The following is a 13,194-nucleotide window of genomic DNA, read 5'->3' on the forward strand; positions in this document are numbered from 1 at the left end:
GTTCATCCAATGATTGAGCCATACACATGAGTCGTGTATACACTGTTGGCAAAGTAAAAGCCATTACACTTACTTCTCACTTATTGACTATCTCATTATCTTATATTTTACATTTATGACCGTAGTAAAAAATCTGCCATACAGCTATTTTGTCCACTAATGGCATACATCTGGCAGTAATGAGTGCCAAGATGTAAGGCGAGAGTAATGCTGGCTGTTATGGTTAAGGTTATGTATCAATCTGTCTGGGCAATGATTTTCAGTGGCTTAGCAGTTGTGTAATATGTAATTTGGTAGTTATCCAATGATGTAATTTAGCAGTTAAATTTTGGTACACTTATCCCCTATTTTGTGATCTGATGTGGCCATCCTCCATTTTCACATAATGCTGATATTTGCATAATGACCTGACCTTTAGAACTTAACCACATTGATAAGTAAGTGAAGAGTGGGTGTATTATTATTTGTTGTTGTTGTTGTTGTTGTTATGTGCCGTCGAGTCGGCCCCGACTCATAGCGACCCCTCCTTGGGTTTCCGAGGCAGTATCACTACGGAAGTAGGATTGCCCAACCTTCCTTCCGAGGAGTGGCTGGTGGGTGGTATTATTATTTATAGAAAGCAAATTGAAACAATAGGGATAGATTTAGTATGATGATCTGATCTTGTCTACACCTGACCCACTTTGTAGGAGATTCACTTATGTTTCAAAGGAGAACCCAGTTTGCCCTTTCTCAGATTAACCAATTCCATTCTTATGTCACTCAGCAGGCTGGCTGTAGCTCAAACACTCTGTGGTTCAGATCAGATGCTGTGTTCACGTCACTGCCGCCTCCTGCTTCTGCCACACTGTGGGGAGAGACAGAGCACACAACCCCTTCATGGAGCACATTGAGGCTTCTGTCTTGCTAGGCAAGTGTTACGGCTCTCAGCAGGAAATGTGTTGTCTGCCCTGTTCACCAACACCAAACCCTTGTATAAGCCTGAACTGTGGTTGCTTCCCCTTTATGGAACACCCAGCTCCACTGGTGAGCTCTTGCCTGGAGGTGCCCATTTTCTCTCCCTGTCTCACCTTAGTTGCTCTCTCTCTCTGTCTTCAGAATTACAAGTCTTTTATTTGGGTCTAGGATGTACTCAGCACAGGGACTTTGGGTCCAAAGATGTGTTCTGCTCCAGGTTCTTGTTCTTCAGAAGGTCCCCAAAAGCCTTGTGAATTTTACTGCAAACATAGGAAAACTCCTCGTCAATGTCAAGGCACAGCGTTCCTAGCAAGATCATAAACCTACCGATCATCTGCACAGATCCATAAGCCATTCAATCATATTAGGTGGATTACAAGCCACTTAGGTGGCTAGTGGACCAATCAGTCACTTGGCAGATTGCAGCTCTACTAATCATTTTGGGAGAATTATAAATCCAGGGCTAGAAAGGCCACATAAAAGAAACTCATTACACTGCAACTATACTAGCTACTGTTTCTTTCAAAACTTTGGGGATGTGTTTTTATTTTAGAAGGAAAGATACTAAACTTGGAAGAGGCCAATTTTGCCATAAACTATTATGGTGAACTTGGAAAGATCATTTCAAACCTTGGAGCCTCAAGTTCATCTGTGAAATGGAAGGTTGGGCTAGATAAAGTCCCTTCAGCCTTGAATGTTTTCAATTTATTTATTTCTGACTCATCTCTTAAAAATTCCATTCAATTGTTGGCAATTCTATCTGTGATTTGGCAAGAGACAGACACCTCAACCTCAACTGTGCTGAGAAACAATAAGATGAATTTCAAAACAGTGAAATTAATAATAATAAATAAAGGCATCACTCAGGGAATTTAAAAATAAACTAAAATTAAATAAAAGTAGATTAATTTCTGCTTAACAAGATTTAAATTTGTTCAAAACTCTCTTTTTTTAAGAACTCTCCTCAGGAATAGAGCAAAAAGGCTCATTAAGACAATAACAAAGAGATACATCTGGGCCTTCTAGGGAGCAGAGTGGGTCAGTAATGTAGCCCATGATCTGGATTGATGAGGGATAGAAAACCTGAGGCTCAAAATGGCAGTGGAATCTATATTGATGACTCTCCCTCTAAAAGGCCAAGCCATACAGATGACAAATGGAAAGTCATCAAGACATATACTGTTTTCTAAACACAGCTAAATACCTGGATTTTTGGAGATAGAGTGCTTATAATTAATTGACTGAATTTTCACGTTTTTTTTTTTTCACACTATGGCTTGGACATCAGAAAAATACAGCTGACTTCAGCATTACTTTTGTCCTTTAAAACCAAACCAATCCATTGATTGTCCTAATGGATTCCAACTCATACTGACACTACAGCAACCCTATTGTGATCCCAATGAAAAAAACAAAACAAAACAAAAAACTCACTGCCATCCAGTTGGATCCGACTCATAGCGACCCCTCTTTGGGTTTCCGGGGCAGTCAGTATCTCTACAGAAGTAGATTGTTCATTCTTCCCTCTGAGAACTGGCCGGTGGGTTTGAACCACCAGCCTTCTGGTTAGTAGTCAAATGCCTTAGGCATTGTGCCACCAGAGCTCCATTGTGACCCCAATAGCCACCCTAAATCTAAATATGACCCTACAGTGACCCTACAGCATTACTAAATCTAAGAGGTTATGGATATGTCTTATTTCCCAGCCTCTCATGTATGTACGCTGTCCCTGAGAACACTTTTTTGGTCAACAGTGATGACATCTACATTAAATGCCAATCTGAAAAGATATTGCAATTCTACTAAAGGGGAAGGAAAATTAAGCACTCACTGTACCCCAGCATGCATTATCTCTAATCTTCAAACAGCCTTACAAGATAAGCATTGTAATTCTCATTTTACAAGTGAATAAACTTTGTTTTGATACGATCTGTCCAAGATCCTCTAACTACTAATGAGAGGCTGTAAATGTTTGATTGCAATGTCCTCAGTCTCCATTGAGCTACTAAAATACCCTTAGGTTAGCTGAAGGTGGTTGCCAGGGTTACCATCATTGTATTCTCAAATTCCACCTCTGGTTAAGGCATAAAGCCAGTCATCCATCATGAAGTCAACTTTGAATCATGTTGATCCCATGTGTATTAGAGTAGAATTGCCTGATTTTTTCAAAGTTAGATTGCCTAGCCTTTCTTCCTAGGCACCTCTAGGTAGACTTAAACCTCTAACTATTAGATAGGAGCCAGGGCACTATCCTGGATTCTGGTCAAGGCTGAGCTGGAAAGAAAAAGTGTAAAGTTTGTACAGCCTGTCTTTGGTTCTCCTCCCCTCCACTGGAAACTTCAACTCTATTCCAGGCATCAGTATTATCAGACTGATCCTTAGGTGCCCATGGGCTTCTACACACTATACTTAGCCAGGATAATTGTTCCAATCTTTTCTAAGAATCCTTCCCTTGTCAAACTTTTTACATCCCAAATTGTTTTCTATGGCTCTGCTATCTGCTGGATGGCAAGGTGTAGTCACAGCATTGTAGAGACAATTGCCTGCTACTGGGTTAACCGACCAGCCTTCTAAGGGACTGTGTTTCTTCACCAAGAAATGCACCGAAGAACTTGAAAGACAATTGGAGTGACGCTACTGATCTCAGGCACGAGAATCTTGGTGACTGAGAGTCACCTCTCTGCCAGGACCATCAACATTTTTATGGGACTCAAACCTCTCAGCACAAGTGGGAAAATGCTGACAAGACACTTTAGACCATAGGGATTTAAGGGGGCCCATAAAGGGACAATGAAGCCTTTTTGAATTTCTGAAAACATATGCTGCACTAAACTAAAGTCTTCCTGATGATGAACCAATTTTTGATCAAGACAGTTAATGGCCAAGGAACATATGCCTAAATTGATGTAAATGAAAAAGAGATTTTTATTATTTTCAATAATAGTTACAGCATGTCACAAATAGCAGCAATACAGGGGACTAGACTGGGCGGTGACTCTTCCTTCTGTATAACACACTTGTCAATTTTCCCACTGTGCACAAAAACTCAAACTTACTGTTGTTGAGTCAGATCCGACTCACAGCGACCCCTCTTTGGGTTTCTGAGGCAGTATCTCTATGGAAGTAGATTGCTCAAAGAGCTTCTATTAATTAATTGATCATACAATACATATTGAGTACTCTCTGAGTCTACAGTTTACACAGGAGCTGGGGTAGAGGTAAAGGAGCCTGCTGTTTTGCTAATGTGTCAAAATATTAAAGCAATTTAATATATTTACAAATTCACATAACTTTTTTGTTTATGCCTCATAACTTAATGAAAGATATTTAGAAGGATATGGAACTAATATATGTATTATAATATTTGCATATTTGTCACACATTTATATGAACAACATGCTAGATTTGGGAGCTCTGATGTCATGGTGCCTAAGGCATTTAACTGCTAACCAGAGGCTGGCAGTTCAAACCCACAAGCCACTGTTCAGAAGGAAGATTGGGCAATTTACTTCCATAGAGATATTGCCTCGGAAACCCAAGGAGGGGTCACTATGAGTTGAATCATCTGGACGGCAGTGAGTTTGATTTTTGGTTTTTGGTATGCTAGATTTAAAACCAAAATATCAAAACAGCCCTCACTGAGTTGACTCCAATTCATGGTGATTCCATGTGTGTCAGAGTAGAATTGTATGCTGTAGGATTTTATACGGCTGATTTCTTCAGAAGTTGATTGCCTGGCTTTTCTTTTAAGTCCTCCTCTGGGTGGACTTGAACTTCCAACCTTCTGTTTAGCAGCTGAGTGTGTTTACCATGACCATTCAGAGACTCCTAGATAATGGGAGTTAGAACTGAGAAGAAGACACAGTCCTAATTGTGAGGATCAATTTTTTTGTCAAGGATATCAGGGCAATATAGTTATTTCAGTAAAATATGATCACAACCATGATCATCCAGGCAAAGTATTACTGTGAAAACATACAGGATAAGTAACTGGCTCTTGTCTTCAAGTGGTAAGAAAAAAAATCCTGGAGAGAGTGATGAAGAGTTAACCAGGAAAAATGTGGGAAAGGTAGGGGCAAGAACGACAGAGGAAACAGCACTTGCAAGGTATGGAAACACGAGACAGGCTGGCCAGTGTGAGACAGTCCATAGCTCAGTGTGGCAAGAACTTAGAATTTAAGGCATATAAATAGTGGAGGATAAGGGTGGAGATGTAAAGAAAGGCTAGTTTATGAAGACATTTGAATGCATGCCAAGGAATTTAGACATTAACTTGAGGACAATGGGGTGCCAATGGATTTTAACTATTGCAGTCACTGTGATTATAGAGCAGTAAATGTGGGAGAAACAATGTAATTTTGCTTTTCTAGAAAATATAGTAGGCCTATAGACATGCCTGAAGCTAATAACCTCATTACCTTGAGGCTTTTGACTCTTCTTTGTTGGTCAAGTTGCATAAAATACTCAGGTGTGTTTCTCCTTCCCTCCATGGACCTCTCTGAGGTGAGATTTCTTAGGAAATCAATGAAAGGCATATTTTGAATAAGAAGTCAGTAAAAGTTATAAAAGGCTTGAGTTAAGAGTAGATACTTTGCAGCTGTTTCTGGTCCAAACCAGAATGTGGAAATTAAACAGCTGACACATCTCTCCTTATAACTTTTATTGAGTAGACAACCTTCATTCACCCTCACCACCCCCGTCTAATTCTATGTACATTTTTTTTAATGTGCAAAGGAAAAAAAAAGAAGTTTTAAAAGTTAATAAAATATACAATGTGACCCAGTTAATCTGAACCAGTTTGCAAACTCCTTTTATATTTGGATAAGAAAACAAACCTTCAGATTAACAAACTCTTGGCAAATTATCTGCCTCACGTGCTAGTGAATTCTTTTCCAGTTACATTTCCGGCTCCCTAGACATAGGGATGCACTGAGCCTAGAAAAAGTAGGCCTGGCTGTAATTATATTAAGCATTGCTGCAATGAGAAAAAATGTGTTGAGGTATAAGATCGCCTTAAGGTGACATTTGCTCTGTCTTGCCACGTTTAGGACTATGCCCCAGGTTCTTGGATATGACACTAGGGAACCCTTGGCCAAACACATTTTCTACCTTTTTAATCACCACAGATTTTGTAATTAATATAAGTGATAATGCTATTGGCTAGACAAATTGAAAGGTGTGTGCAGGCTGTGCAGAGAAGGCTGGAAGGACCAAAATCTATCCAAGTTTGCAGAATCCAATTTTAGTGCTGCCTCAGATCTTAAGAAATAAGGCTTTGGTGGACAAGTGAGGGAAAATGTATTCTGGAAAGGATTGTTGTCTTCTAGTTGAAGATTAGTCAAATACCCCTCTCTCCTGATGCTTCCAACTTTGCTACATGACTAATCTCTTCCAGAAAGCCAACCCAAACCCACTGCCAATGAATTGATTCAGACTCACAGTGACCCCCATAGGGTTCCCAAGGCTGTAAATCTTTACGGAAGTAGGCCTTACCACAGCACCACTAGAGTTCGTTAATCTCTTCCAGAAGCCTTTTCTAATGAATTTTTTCCCATCCCAATAATTTCTTGGGTTATTGTAATTCAAATGATACAATATTACTTTTTAGCTTGCTTTAATTTTCTATATCCACCATCTATCCGTCTGTCAGTTTGTTGTGTGGTTGTGTCTTATGTTTTGCTCTGCTGCTGGGATATATGCCATCTGTATGTCAAATACCAGCAGGATCACCCATGGTGGACAGGTTTCCATGGGCAAAATGGAGCTTCCAGACTAAGATACACTAGGAAAGAAGGCTCGTCATCTGCTTCCAAAAAATAGCCAATGAAAACTTTATGAATCACAACAAAATATTGTCTGATAAAATGCTGAAAGGTGAGCCTTCTAGGTTGGAAGGCAGTATCCAACAGACACAGCAGTGGACTCAAGCACACCAATGACTATGAAGGTGATGCAGGACAGGCAACCTCCTGTTTTATTATACATAGGTCACCATAAGTCGAAACCCACTCAATGGCAACTAATAACAATAATTTTCTGTATATGTCCCCCCCCCCTCACACACACACACACACACACTTTCAGAATGCATGGCGGCACATCATTTGTCCATCTCTTGGCACTGGGCTCAATGCTGTCTATGCAATATGTGCTTAATACTTTGTTGAGAACATTGAAAGAACTTAATGCTCAGAAAAATATTATATGTAATGCCAGCACCCAGCTACCTTGCAAACAAAATTTCCCTGCATAATCACATTTGTTAGTCTCATAAAATATAACACTATCCTTATTACTTTTTGCAGAAAGAAAGAACGAAAGCCTATTGGATACTGTCCACCAGCCTAGGAGGCTCACCTTCCAGCATTATATCAGAAAATATTTTGTTATAATTCATAAACTTTTCATTGGCTATTTTTTGGAAGCAGAAAGAAAGCCTCTAATATGATCTTTCCTACCACACCTCATACACTTTAACTACTAAGGGATTTCTAAATAGAAGGATGGAAAGACATGGAAAAGTCCAGATTCTTCCAGCAGGAGCCAAATAACTTGGAGTATGGAAGTTTGATTCTAAACTTAAAGTGGTCTGGGAAAACATAAACCTTTATATCTTAAGTGTGACCCACTGGCCCCTCCAGTGTTTTGAAATGTAGTCCCCTTTTCAAAGTTTTCCCCTAATACTTATTTGAGGAGAAGCATTCTGAAACTTACTTTCAAAGCCCTTAAGCGTAAAAATAAACAAGCATTCAGTCAAGGGGGTCCCTGATGCCTCTCTATACTGCAACACATTTTCGAGTCATAAATCATGACTCTGACAGGTCTATGATGATGCATTGTGTTAATACATCATAATGACAATACTGATGATGTATTAATGCAATATATCCTGAAAGCCTATCACTTTAGAATTCTGTTTATAGATAGCAAAGGAAGGGTTTGAGGGTGGTGAAATTGAGAAAGAGAGAGGCACATGGGAGGATTCAGTACGATAAATATCTTCTTCTGACAAGCCAGAGCCAAAAATGGAAGTCAAAGACTTCTACCTTGCAGGTAATGCCCTTGCTCTTGTAGTACCTGTCTCATGGATGCAACTTCTAAAGATGTGTAATGTGCCAAATGTGGGATAATACAGCAATTTCCAGTATTTTAAAACTTCAGGATGAATGGAATGTATTCCCTGTACATAAACCAGGAGCTCTGTTCTGAGTGAACCTAGATTCCACTGACTGAAACATTTCTGCCATATGCACGACACCTGCATTAGTGTTTGTAATCCACAGCAGTCAGTGGTCTCTCTCTGTAACCTCATGGTAAATGATAGAGGTTGAGAAGTAGCCCAAGAGTGGTAATGTTGCCAGTTCATCTCTTGGACATTCATTGCTGCAAATGACTGGGCCCCAATATTTACTACACTTTGCCATCAGGCCCATCCAAGTGTGAATCACATAGTAGCCTCTCCTTCAAGCTAGTTCTGCAGGGATATTATCTGTTTTCAGTAGAACATTTGTGGTGATTTGACAATGATGAAAGCAGTTAGCCCTTAGGCTTATGTTATGGCCCTACCAGTAACAGAGATAGATTATACAGAAGTAGTACTGTCCTCATAATATGAACAATTGGAAGAAACATAACCTCTTTGTGAGGGAGACTTCTTATTACATCATATCATTAGAATCTTCAATTGCCTATCATTTCCAACCAACTGAAAATTGACTTTGACATTCTTCATTCAATTCACTTCAATTCAATTTCAAGATGTTTCTAAAAACAAGGGGAGGGGAGAGACGAAAAAGGAAAGAAGTTCAGTATTCAGTAGAGAGATAAAAGTCTTTTAGAAGAACAATGAAAGTACTGAGGTAGAGTGGGAGGCTCACTGAGATTGATATATTTTTGGTTAGGAAATAGGCTGAGACCTGTTCTTATAACACTGAAAAGAAAACGAAGAATTTAAAATAGTTATTTTTAAAAACCTAGTAAAATTGATTAAAATATATCCCCTTTTAAAGATGAGCAACATATTTTATAAATTGAAACAAAGATGCAGTGAACTACACACTTGAAACTAGCAAAGTGTACTTTTATTCCATTAAATTCTGGGATTCAGACTTTCCTGAATCAAGTCAAGCATCTGTATAGCATGAGTGAGGGTTTGATGTGTATGAAAATCAGATAAGAAAGAGGGAAATTATGTTTGTTGGCATTTTCTGACACTTGTTAAGTACTGTCACATTGGTTCTGACTCATAGCAGTCCTATGAACAGCAAAAAGAAACTCTGCCCGATCTTGTGCCATGCTCATAATCATTGCTATGTTTGATCCCATTTTTGTACACACTGGAGCTCTGGTAGCATAATGCCTAAGGCACTTGACTGCTAAACAGAAGGTTCAAACCCACAGCCACTCCTTGGAAGGAAGGTTGGGCAATCTACTTCCATGGTAATACTGCCTCAGAGACCCAAGGAGGGGTCGCTATGTGTTGGGTCCGACTAGATGGCACATAACAACAATGATGCCAATCCATCTGGTTGAGGGTCTTTCTCTTTTTTGCTTACCTGCACTATAGCAAACTTGATATCCTTCTCCAGGGACTGGTCCCTCTTAATAACATGTCCAAAGTATGTGCTATGAACTCTTACCATCCTCACCTTCAGTGAGCATTCTGGCTTTACTTCTTCCAACACATATTTGCTCTTTCCTCTGGAAGCCCATGGTATATTCAATATTCTTCACAAAAAGCATAAGTCATTTGGCAGCTTTCATATATGTATGAAGCAATTGAATATATCATGCCTTGGGTCAGGCATCCCATAGTCCTCAAAGGAATATCTTTGCTTTTTAATACTATAAAGAGGTCTTTTCCAGCAGATTTTCCCAATGCAATAAATCATTTGATTTCTTGGCTGCTGCCTCCATGGGCATTGATTGTGGAACCAAGTAAAATGAAATTTTTGAAAATTTCAATCACTTCTCCATTTATCTTAATGTCGCTTATTAGTATAATTTTGAGGATTTTTTGTTTTTAATTATTGTGGTGAAAACTTTCACACAAAGTGACATAAGACAATAACTGACATAAGAATGTCCACATTTACAGCTCAGGGATATAGGTGACATTTTTTATGTTGTGCCACCATTATTGCTTTCCTTTCCAAAATATCCCACAACTATTAGCATAAATTCAATGACCCGCAAACAAAAGTTTTCCCCTCCCTCCTCCTCCCTCTGGTCACCACTAATAATCTTTGATTGATTATATATATGTATATATATATGTGTGTGTGTGTGTGTGTGTGTGTGTGTAGACAAAAACCAAAGTCAATGCCATTGAGTAAATTTTGACTCATAGAAACCCCTCCTTGGGTTGGGTTTCTGAGATGGTATCTCTATGGAAGTAGATTGCCCAGATTGCCCAGTCTTCCTTCCAAGGAGTGGCTAGAGGGTTTGAATCACCTGCCTTCTGGTTAGCAGTCAAATACCTTAGGCACTATGCTATATGCTACCAGAGCACGTATATATGGTATGTTGTGTTATCATTCTCTTTTGATTAAAGGGAATTTTTATTTCATTTTTTATTTCTTCTATTACTCAGCTGTTTTTAAGGGGCATGTTATACAGTAGCCATATGTCTGCTCTTTCTCCATTGATCTTTCTATTATTTATTTCTAATTTTATAGCACTGTGATCTAAGAAGTTGCTTTGAAGTATTTCAATGTTTTAAAATTTACTAAGCGTTGCTTTGTGGTCTACCATATGGTCTATCCTGGAGAATGTTTCATGTGCCATGGAGAAGAATGTATATTGTGCTGTTAGAGTGTGAAGTGCTCTGTAGATATCTATAAGGCCAAGTTGGTGATTGCATTGTTTAGTTCTTCTGTGTCTTTGTTGAGTTTCTAGTTCTATCTTTCACTGAAAGTGGTGTATTAAAGGTTCTGACTATTACTGTAGAGTAATCTATTGTCTTTTCAATTCTGTTGAAGTCTGATTTATGTATTTTGAGGCTCAAAAATATAGAACACTTCATGAACTTGCGTGTCATTCTTGCACAGGGGCCATGCTAATCCTCCCTGTATTGCTCCAATTTTATAGTACATGTTCTGCTGAAGCAAGCACAAGTTGTGAGGATTTTTGTTTTCTTCATGTTGAAATGTAATCCCTACTTTAGGCTGTAGTCTTTGATTTTCATCAGGAAGTGGGTCACATCCTCTTCCCTTTCAGCAAACAAGGTTGTGTTGTCTGCACATTGTATGTTGTTAATGAGTCTTCCTCCAGGCTTGATGTCATGTTCCTCATATAGTCCAGTCTTTTGGATTATTTGCTCAGCATGCAGATTGAATAATTTTGGTGAAATGATACATCCCTGCTGCATACCTTTCCTCCTTTTAAACCATGGAGTATCCTTCTGTTTGTTCTAATGATTGCCTCTTCGTCTATATATAAGTTCTACATGAGCACTTAATTGTGCTCTAGAATTCCTATTCTTCACAATGTTATCCATAATTTATCGTGACCCACACAGTCAAATACAATGAAACACAGGTAAATATCTTTCTGGTATACTCTATTTTCAGCCAAGGTCTATCTTACATCAGTAATGATATCCCTTGTTCCACGTCCTCCTCTGAATCTGGTTGAATTTCTGTCAGTTCCCTGTCGTACTGTCTATGTAGTATTTCTGACACTAGACTGCCATGTTTTGTGAGTGTTTATTTTGCTGTGCATGCAATCTATTTCTTAATAGACTTGTATACAGTCTGTTTTCCTTTGTAGACTTATTATGCAGTTGTGGATTGAGACTGCCTACATCTCTCATACTATATGTCCAATGTCTGGACCCTTACAACATGTATGCTACTGACATTGATGTTTATGCTTACAGATGGAATACATTGCTCATGCCTTGACTTCCTTATTCTCTTTAGCTCCAAATCTGAGATTCTCTAAATGTGCTTTTGAGGACATTTTTTCTACACAATTAAAGTTAGGTGACTTTATGGTGATAGCCAGTTATCAGGACCAGATAGTGTATTTGAAAATACTCCCAGATATTTTATACTCAACCAATTTCTGCCAGTAAGTGTGGCAGCCTTGGGCAGGAGGTACTTTATAACTTCTCACCAAGCTCTAGGGCTTGCATAAATGACTGCTTCTCTCACTAAATGACTGTCTTTTGGAAGCATGCGGGAGTATGTGGAAACCAAAACCAAATCTATGGCCATCTAGTTGGATCCGACTCAAACCAACCCCTCCTTGGTTTTCTGAGGCAGTATCACTACAGAAGTAGATTGCCCAACCTTCCTTCCGAGGAGTGGCTGGTGGGTTTGAACCACCAGCCTTCTGGTTAGCAGTCAAATGCCTTAGGCACTATGCTACCAGAGTAAGTGTAGAGGGGCATTGATATTAAAGCTCACCAACCATGGTTCATTTCTGCCTAAGCCTCCTTTACTGACCATAAATTTCAATGGTTATTGTTGTTCAAAGAATTTTAAGATTGGTGTAGAGAATGATGACAAAATCCCAAGGGTTTCATGGCAAGGCTCCAGACCTTTGAAGATCCTCAGTTCTCTGACCAGTAGACTCTTGATAATGTTTGTTGCTCTTGGCCTTGAAGCCAATCTCTCCCACACTCAAAATGAGCATCTGGAGAAAGTACAGTTTCCAAGAACTTTTCCCAGAGGCCATAACTATCTCTCCATTACCAGAATAAAAATATCCTAGCTACTCCCAAGTACCCAGATAATGAAAAGCTGTCTTATTTGGACCAGCTGGATTATACCAATAATCAACGTCCCCTGCCCTCTTACATCTATCAAATCAAAAGCATAGAATACTTAAACACATGTCTAATTCTTTTTCTAGTTCTCATTCTCCAGGATTCATAAATCACTTTTCTCTTATAAATCTACAAGACATTAATGCATGAGATTCAGGAGAATGTAATGCCAGTGGACAAAAAAGTTCCTTTTCCTGACATAAGACCATCTACTTCTTAGGGATTCAGTATCTTTATCTGTAAAATGAAGGTTTGAATTAGGTGAGAAATAAAATAGTTCAAGCAATGTTTTCTGCTTATAGGCTACATTGCTATCATGTTCAGCAGAACAGTGAAAAACTATATACCATCACAGTTACTCTTCTAGAATGTAATTTTGAGGCATACAAATTTTTTTCCAGCAGTTGGTAATGTTAAACATGCACTGTATAGTGAGACACCAAATCTTTTTTTTTTTTTTTTGG

General features: G+C 38.9%; 1 non-coding gene across 1 annotated transcript; it reads right to left on the reverse strand.

Annotated features, from left to right (window-relative positions):
• Positions 1-10,961: 10,961 nt before the first annotated feature.
• On the reverse strand, positions 10,962-11,070 carry LOC122149957. The gene has a single exon (XR_006163413.1). It is a non-coding gene; the product is annotated as a U6 spliceosomal RNA (small nuclear RNA).
• Positions 11,071-13,194: the final 2,124 nt, after the last annotated feature.

The sequence above is a fragment of the Orycteropus afer genome, unplaced genomic scaffold (genome assembly GCF_000298275.1).
Source record: "Orycteropus afer afer isolate SDZICR_OR568_19922 unplaced genomic scaffold, OryAfe1.0 scaffold00065, whole genome shotgun sequence".
Classification (NCBI taxonomy): domain Eukaryota; kingdom Metazoa; phylum Chordata; class Mammalia; order Tubulidentata; family Orycteropodidae; genus Orycteropus; species Orycteropus afer.